General features: G+C 41.4%; 1 long non-coding RNA gene across 1 annotated transcript in view; it reads right to left on the bottom strand.

The window, feature by feature from the left end:
• Window positions 1-2,281: 2,281 nt before the first annotated feature.
• Window positions 2,282-6,000, bottom strand: part of LOC148124725 (uncharacterized) — a 54,125-nt gene continuing 50,406 nt past the window's right edge. The window contains exon 3 of the long non-coding RNA XR_015745106.1: window positions 2,282-2,826. This is a non-coding gene — a long non-coding RNA (uncharacterized LOC148124725). The remainder of the gene's footprint in view (window positions 2,827-6,000) is intronic.

Raw genomic sequence — 6,000 nt, 5'->3', positions numbered from 1 at the left:
TCAGGCCAACTGCTGATAAAGCAAAACAAAGGGCAAAAATGAGTAAATAAATATGGTATTCATAATATGCATTATTTATTTATGAACAAATGGGTAGCCTCCTTCTGTGATCAGGAAACTGTCCAAAGGCAGAAAAGATTCAGGGTCAAGTCCCACCTCAATCATAAAAGTTCCCTAGATGATTTGAGGGCAGTAATTTTCTCTCATTCCACCTACTATGTAGAGTTATGGTGTTAGAAAATGTGGAGGAAAGGGAATGTTCTATTTTTAAAAAGGTAAACTTTGCATTTGATGACTAAATAAAATTATGATATGCTCCTAATAGATCAATTATAAGTAAGCTGGATATTTGTAGTGAATTATGCTTCATTAACTGGGTGGGTTTTTTCATTTATTGATCATAAATATATAATGTCAATCAGTTTTATCTTGGCAATGCGCCTTGATCTGACCACGACTCCACCATTCTCAAAGAAAAGAACTCAGCTGAACCACCGAAGTTGCATCTGATGTCAGAAAGGAAGGCAGAAAGAAACCACTGCATTCTGAGGCACTGTAGCTCCCCTCTTAAGGATTTTAATCAGTGGTGACCTTGGGCCCATCTCTCTTTCAAAGGTTGCCTTCATTCAATGTGCTAAACCCTAAGCTAAACACAATCACTACATTCACAGAGCACACAAGGATCAAGTCGGTAAATCATATTATGTCTTCATAGGATGGATAGTGGCTGAATGCTTTCTGAATCACCAACTCTCTAATTCCAGGTTATGGTCTACCCTAAAATATAGTACTAGTGATTTTTTTTTTTTTAATGGGAAAGGTGTTCCTGGTAGATTTTAGGCAAGAAAAAGTGAGATAGGTAAATAATTCTTTTTTTAAAAGGCCCCTGAATTCAAAAAGGATTAATTCCTGTCAAGATAACATAGATATTTTGAATATTTAGGATAGTCTAAAGACTGGGCATAGAACTAAGTGAAAAACAAAGCAATGTGATAAGGTGCCTACTAACAATAAAATTATCCAAGTTCACCCTGCCTTACTTATTTTCCTTTCATGAAGCAACTAAGATCTACAGCAGACCTATCAAAGATACTTTTCTTAATGAAGAGAAGGGCCTCATTCGTTCATTTCCTTCTTCCTGATCTACTAAACCCCCTTCCCCCTTCCTGAGCCTTCCCTTTCTCTGGCATGAAGGGGCATGCAGCGTGTTAAAAAACAAACTTGAATTTGGGTATACAAAGCCCTTCTGTGTATTGAGAGCTCCTGAGCTTCCACTGCCCCCTTCCTCCTCCTCCTCCTCCTCCTCCTCTTCCCTGCTTCCATTTTGCATTGAGAAAAGATTGTGCCATTTATTTATTTACCTCGCGCATTAAGGGATGCAAACTCTGCATGGTCATGAACTACCAGATTGGAGGAAGAGAACACAAAACCCCCAGCACATTAAAATTCCAAGGCAGCTCCCCACCCCCACCCCCCACCCCCTACAAAGTCCCTCTGTTCTGTGAAAGATGGTTAGGAATGCCAACAACTAGTGCTGTGACAGGCAGGAGGGCCGGGACAAACAAAGAACTCACTGTGTCAACTCGCCCTGCCCTCCAGAGAGAGAAACCTTTGCAATCACTGGCCATGATAATCATGGTTGTGTATACCAGCTGGCACCTCTACATAAGCGCCCACTGACCTGTCGTAGCATCAGAAAAATGAGGCTGGTAACATGGCATGGGGTGGTGAGCATCAAAGAGAATTGTTTTCTCCCCCATTTCTTATTTTTAATAAAAGAAAAGCTGTGAATGGTTGTCATGCAACATAGCCATCCACAACATCAGAGGGACAAACAGAAATCTGTGGGTGCTTAGGTTCCATCCTGGTTGCTGCCTGGTTGGGCACATCTCAATTCTTCGATTTTCCTGAGGCTTCTCTGTCCCTTATAGAAATGTATCTGATAATATTGGGGGTATGGATAGATAAGTTCCCAAGGTGATGTGGCATGGAAGCTGAAATGGAAGCATCCAGTTCAAAAAAGACAAGGCATCGGGCTGAAAACTGGACAACTGTGAGTTCTAGTCCCACCTTAGGTACAAAGCCAGCTGGGTGACCTCAGGCCAGTCGCTTACTCTTAGCCCTAGGAAGGTGGAGGCCATGGCAAGCCACTGCTAAAATTCTTGACAAGAAAATCAAAGGGATTTGCTCATTTTGAGTCCCCAGGATTCAAAAATTGGCTTGAAGAAGCCAAAATCATCAATAATAATAATAATAATAATAATAATAATAATACCTTTAATGAATGCCATTGGCATTTACAAAATCCCTCTCAGTCAATAGCAAAAGGCAGCTTTACATGGTACAGCTTACATCCTGCAATGATACCTTTAATACCATCAAACAACATCTGTGTACCCCAGGTCTTTGGGAAGGACTTGATCGGTGGATTAAAAATGCCAAATTCAACTTAAACACCTGGCCGTGTGACCAACTTTAATAATATTTTCCATTTGTTTTCTAGAATTGTTTATTGAAATTATTCATCACACTTTTCTATTTACAAAATGGCTGCTCACAGTATAATAAGGGATGCCTTTCAACTGAAGGATTGAAGTAGAAGGATAAGTAACTGTACAGCAGATTCAGATTCAAACATCTCCAACCCCTCACCCCCAAAATATGAAAGACTTTAAAAACACAACAACCCTAATCCAACTTTGTTGCAGAAAAGGGAACAAGTAGAAAAGAGTACTCCAGGCTGTGCTTGAAAGTGCAGCTGGATGATCTTCTGTGATCTCTTCCAGTCACTGATTCTTGACTTTATACAAGGAGAGCCATGTTCATCTATGGTAACCAAAAATAAAAATAAAAGAGTTTATATTTAATATAGTGTATTTGTCAGAAAAGGTGTTGCCAGATTCCTTTGGATTCTTGTTGTGATTGTGTTTTTTTTAAATAATGTAAGTTTCCCAAAATATATCAGGTCTGTTTCAGACTTGCCAAAATACTGAAATAACAGTGATAGTGGTTCTGAGGAGGACGGGGATGAGATTGGAATTCTGGAGCATTTTTAATTTATTTCCAAATGATTTATAAAATTCCATAAAAACAAATTAAGATAGAAAGATAATAATAAAACTATTTCAGTAAAAAAGACATATGGCTTTAAAATAAAACCTACACGCACACATATACATACACATATACACACATATGCATAATACATAATGTACTGTAGCATCTCTTGCCTTAAAAAGGGGTACTATCAACCATTACAAATATGTCCCTTGGTTGTAATGAATGAATATTCATAAATTAATAGATCAATAATGAATCTAACATTGATGAAGAACGAACTGGGTTTGCAGTTAGGGGAAAGCTAACTTTCTCCTAACTGTAAACCCAATACCTTCTTCATCCTCAACTAGTATTGAGCTCCTCAACTAGTACATTTGTAAACAAACGCAAATATTCTTGGGGCTTCATTCCTAAGGAGAGATCAAGCAGTAGTAAGTGAGTCCCTTGGAACTTGTTTAGAGCAGTGATGGTGAACCTTTTTGTTCTGGTGTGCCAAAAGTGTGCACGAGTGAAATAGCGCGTGCACACTCACATGCCAGCATCAACAATGTAATGCGCCCTGCCCCCCTGTGCATGCACGTGCAACACCCGCACCCCCTTACCTGCACTGTACATCTCCCAGTGTTTGAGGCCATTTTTGCCCTCCCAAGGCTTGAAGGAAGCCTCTGCAGCCTCAGGAGGCTGAAAAATGGGCCTTTCAGAAATACTGGAAGTGCCCGTTTTCAGCTTCTGGGTGGCCTCTGGAGCTTGGGTGAGGCTGTTTTCGCTCTCCTGGAAGCTCGAGGGAAGCCTCTGGAGCCTCAGAAGGCTGAAAATAGGCCCGTTTTGGCACTTCTGGTGTTTCTGGAAGCCCATTTTTCGGCCTCCCAAGGCTGCAGAGGCTTCCCTCAAGCCTCTGGGAGGGTGAAAACAGTCTCAATCGAACCAAAAATCAGCTGGGAGATGTGCACATGCACAGCGCAGATAAGTTTGGCTGGTGCTTGCATGCCTGCACAAATGGCTCTGTGTGCCACCTGTGGCATGCATGCCATAGGTTCACCATCACAGGTTTAGAGGGTTGCAACACATGAAACAATTGACTGATATTCTGGTTGGTTCAAGAGAATCAGGCATGCATAAGAATGGGGGGCTGCAGTGAAGGGTTGCACAAGGCAGCATTCTCCCAACTACCTGTGTTCCAAATTCATTGGATTGACTCTTGTGATTTTTGATCAGGTGAACTGGAAATATGAAAGGTGAAGATCAGTTTATCTGGAGGATATGCAGTGAGATGGCACTAATAGATTGATGCACTTATCATCCACCACCACTGCCATCATCATCATTTAAATTAAATTTCTGTTTTTCTGAGAACTCATGGAAAAATACAGTGTATGAAGATCATTTCTGTAAAGAGAGGAGTGACAAGTCAAAACTCATCCAGCAAGCTCCATTGTTGAGTGAAGACTCAGCCAAATCCATCACCAGTTAAGACCACACTTGGAATACTGCATCCAGGTTTGGACACTACATTACAAAACAGATGTGGAGACTTTGGAAAAGAGAAGAGCAACTAAGATGAATAAAGACCTGGAGACAAAAACATATGAAGAATTTGGGTTTGGATCATCTAGAGAAAAGAAGGACTAGGGGTGACATTATAGCAGTATTCCAGTATTTGAGAGGCTGCCTCAAAGAAGATGGTTTTCCAAAGCCCCAGAGGGCAGGACAAGAAACAATGGATGGAAGCTAATCAAGGAGAGAAGCAACCTGGAATTAAGGAGAAACTTCCTAACAGTGAGGACAATTAACCAGTGAAATGGCTTGCCACAAGAAGTTGTGGGTGCTCCATCACTGGAGGTTTTTAAGAAGAGACTGGCCAACCAGTTGCCTGATATGGTATAGGGTCTTCTGCTTGAGCAGGTGGTTGGACTAGAAGACCTCCAAGGTCCCTTCCAGCTCTATTCTGATTGATCTCTCTGGCTGTCAGCCTCTATGCTGGCTTTTAGAGACAAGATCCTTAGCAAGACTGAATGTTCACCGCTAGATGGTAGTGCAGCAGAACATTACTTGAAAAAAGAAATTAATAGAAAGACAAACCAAGAGGCATGCTTGCCTGGACCTGTTTGGCCGTTACAGTGTATGTGACAGATTACACAGATTCAGACACCATTCTTATGCTAAGGCTGGGACAAAGCATCCAGTTTCAAAAGGTCTGGTTGGGAAACAGCCATAACCAAGTCAGAGAGCATCTGCTTTTCATGCAGAAGGGCTCCAGCTCTGTTCTCAGCTTCTCCAGGATTGGGGTGGGGGTAGAAGGAAATCGATGGTTTATAAGCCTGGGGAGCTGCCATCAAGAGGTGGAGAAGCAGAGATTCTTCTGGTATTATTGAATGATAACTCCCAGCATCTCTCAGGCAGCATGATCAATGTTGAGCTATTGTCAGGAGTTATCATTCAGCCAGAATTGGAGGGTCATAAGTGCTTCATTGCTGAATTAGATAAACCAATTATGGTTCATGTTTCCATAGTCCTCTAATTCTGATATATAGGTATGCTTGAAAGTCCTAAAATAGTATTATAAAGTAGGATTGCACACCTTCTGCAAAGCAGATACCTGTGCTGCTATCCATGGTTAGTCCTTCCATCAGTCACTGCCTCGAGTAATTAATCTGAGATACAAAGAACGAGCAGTATCAATTGGGGTGTTCCTTCCAGAGGAAGACAAAAGTCAGAGAGCAACACACTTACAGAATGTCTTGTCTCAAGTCCTGTGCTGGAGAACTTTAGAACTTGATTTGAGAAGTCAATATTTATTGCTGTATCTTAGACTCCCAACTGTCTTGGGTGAGTCCTGCTCTTCTACCTTTGAAAGTTATGCTTTCTCTCTTTCCAACCATTGCTGGACTACATCTATAGCTGAAGGATAACAGCAACTCGCACTCCTTTTGTACACCGGGA

This window comes from Pseudonaja textilis, chromosome 13 (assembly GCF_049901715.1).
Source record: "Pseudonaja textilis isolate UNSWEBS1 chromosome 13, rPseTex1.2, whole genome shotgun sequence".
NCBI classification, from domain to species: domain Eukaryota; kingdom Metazoa; phylum Chordata; class Lepidosauria; order Squamata; family Elapidae; genus Pseudonaja; species Pseudonaja textilis.
Note: the sequence above shows the minus strand (reverse complement) of the source record. Positions and strands in the feature narration are given on the sequence as shown.